At 57.2% G+C, this 2,500-nt stretch overlaps 1 non-coding gene across 1 annotated transcript in view; it reads left to right on the plus strand.

Annotated features, from left to right (window-relative positions):
* The first annotated feature begins 2,469 nt into the window (after window positions 1-2,469).
* Window positions 2,470-2,500, plus strand: part of LOC126317630 (small subunit ribosomal RNA) — a 1,894-nt gene continuing 1,863 nt past the window's right edge. The window contains exon 1 of the ribosomal RNA XR_007556776.1: window positions 2,470-2,500. This exon is cut by the window's right edge and continues 1,863 nt beyond it. This is a non-coding gene — a ribosomal RNA (small subunit ribosomal RNA).

Below are 2,500 nucleotides of genomic sequence, written 5' to 3' on the forward strand. Positions count from 1 at the left end.
GCACCTTAACCCAAGTTACGCTGCACCTTAACCCAAGTTACGCTGCACCTTAACCCAAGTTACGCTGCACCTTAACCCAAGTTACGCTGCACCTTAACCCAAGTTACGCTGCACCTTAACCCAAGTTACGCTGCACCTTAACCCAAGTTACGCTGCACCTTAACCCAAGTTACGCTGCACCTTAACCCAAGTTACGCTGCACCTTAACCCAAGTTACGCTGCACCTTAACCCAAGTTACGCTGCACCTTAACCCAAGTTACGCTGCACCTTAACCCAAGTTACGCTGCACCTTAACCCAAGTTACGCTGCACCTTAACCCAAGTTACGCTGCACCTTAACCCAAGTTACGCTGCACCTTAACCCAAGTTACGCTGCACCTTAACCCAAGTTACGCTGCACCTTAACCCAAGTTACGCTGCACCTTAACCCAAGTTACGCTGCACCTTAACCCAAGTTACGCTGCACCTTAACCTAACTTACGCTGCACCTTAACCTAACTTACGCTGCACCTTAACCTAACTTACGCTGCACCTTAACCTAACTTACGCTGCACCTTAACCTAACTTACGCTGCACCTTAACCTAACTTACGCTGCACCTTAACCTAACTTACACTGCACCTTAACTGTCACATGTAACGTCACAGGAATGTAGCTTTGCCTAACAGCAACCCTCTGAACATAGTTCACTGCTTGGATCCTCTGGTGTCATGTGTATTTCTTGATGCCATGGTGCGTACCCTCACATAAAGGTCTTTCGAGTGTTGCGTACTTTCTACACAGTCCCGCTAACCACTGGAAGGGTGTACCGCTACAGAACGAATATCGCCCTCCCCTCCTGCCCTTCCAAGCTGGTCGGTCAGGCGTTTGTTTGTGAAATGAGCCTTGCAGCTGTTCAGTTGCATTCGGTTGTCGATGCAGTCAGTGTACGTTGTGGTACGGCCTGTGTGGACTGTCCGCTGATGTACGCGTAACCCACACTGATCATCCGTCGTTACGTACTGAGTGACATAATGTGGCACATGCTTGACCGTACACCGGCTGCGCCCTACAATGGCGAATCATAAGGGCCATATGTTGTGCACGATGCTACTTGTCTCGTCTCCCCATTACAGCGAGATTGCACTGTTGTACGCCGTACAGACATGTGGTAGGTAGGTACGGACGAAAGTATTGCATGTTGGCCCCCCCCCCCCCCCCCCCTCCTCCCTCTGCCGGGAATCAGCGTGAGCCGTCTGTTGATGTAGCGACGAGGGTTTTCCTATTTAATCGTATTGCCCCACACAACATGATAGCACGGTGGACCGCGTTCCACATCTGCGACATGCTACAGAGGCCGGTTGACAGTCGACCGCGCAAGGGACATTGCACACGTGCGCGGACCATCTTCCACGTGTTCTCTCGTGTACATGCCGCAGTGTGTATGTGGGCTGATGTAGCGTGTCGTGACACATAACATGCAGGCATGCCAGAATCGTAGATTTCGCAAATGTAGATTGACGTATACGTTTGCTGCCAAAGATCCGCAAATGAACTGGAAATCAGTTGTTGAGCGGTTGTTCGCGCTGCAGGTGCATCGGTGATAGCGACGATCGGTACATCTATGAACCGGTTGTTTCGGCGGTACCCGCCATGCCCCCGAACCTGAGTTGGCCATGTGGGTATGAAGCGATACGAGGCTGTGGCTTGGCGGGACAGTCCCCGGCCGGTGAGGGGGGGCCGCCCGGCGTGCTGGCCGCGCGCTGCGTGAGCGCACGCACTACAGCCGGCTGGTGGGGGGCGCCCAGTGGCAGGAGCGCCGGCCGACGGGCCCGGCTGGCGTCCCAGCTATGCGCCGGCGCACCCTGCGCGCGGCGCCAGGCGGCCAAAGTGGGTTCTGCCGAGCCCGGTGCGAAGCGCGGTGGACATCTGCAGTGTGCTGGTCCGATTGCGGACTGTGTGCGTTGAGGATGCGCCGCCGCCCGGCACTCGGCGTCGCGACGCCGTCTGCTGCTCGGTCGCCCCCAGCGGTTCTCGCAGGTGGTTTGTATCGCAGCTCTGCGGACGTGTTGGCGCGTGCGCTGTGCTGGGAGAGTTCGCTTCTGCACCCAAGTGGGGCTTTGCCCTTCTGTGGCGCTGGCGTTGGAGCTGCCGGTCACCGTAGGTGGCGCGTGTTGTTTCCCGCCGGCAATGCCACGACAGCACGCTCCCGGGCCTCTGTCGGCAGCGGCAAGCTCAGTTGGGAGCACGGGTGTTCGCACTGAAAGCGTCTACTCGCCCATCTCCGGGCGATTGCGCCTCTCTCGAACCCGACCAAGTACTTAGGACGGCTCTGCGCGCCGCCGGGACCTGAGAGGGTTTCGAGGTGTATCGTGCAGGGGAGCTCAGCCTCCTCCTGTTTGCAGAATAATTGAGCGGACGCTTGCGTGTTCGCGCGGGCCCTCGGGACACACTCCCGGGCGGCCGGCTGCTCAGCTCTCGTTGACGCAGCTCCCTGGTTGATCCTGCCAGTAGTCATATGC

This window comes from Schistocerca gregaria, unplaced genomic scaffold (assembly GCF_023897955.1).
Source record: "Schistocerca gregaria isolate iqSchGreg1 unplaced genomic scaffold, iqSchGreg1.2 ptg000639l, whole genome shotgun sequence".
In the NCBI taxonomy this organism is placed as follows: domain Eukaryota; kingdom Metazoa; phylum Arthropoda; class Insecta; order Orthoptera; family Acrididae; genus Schistocerca; species Schistocerca gregaria.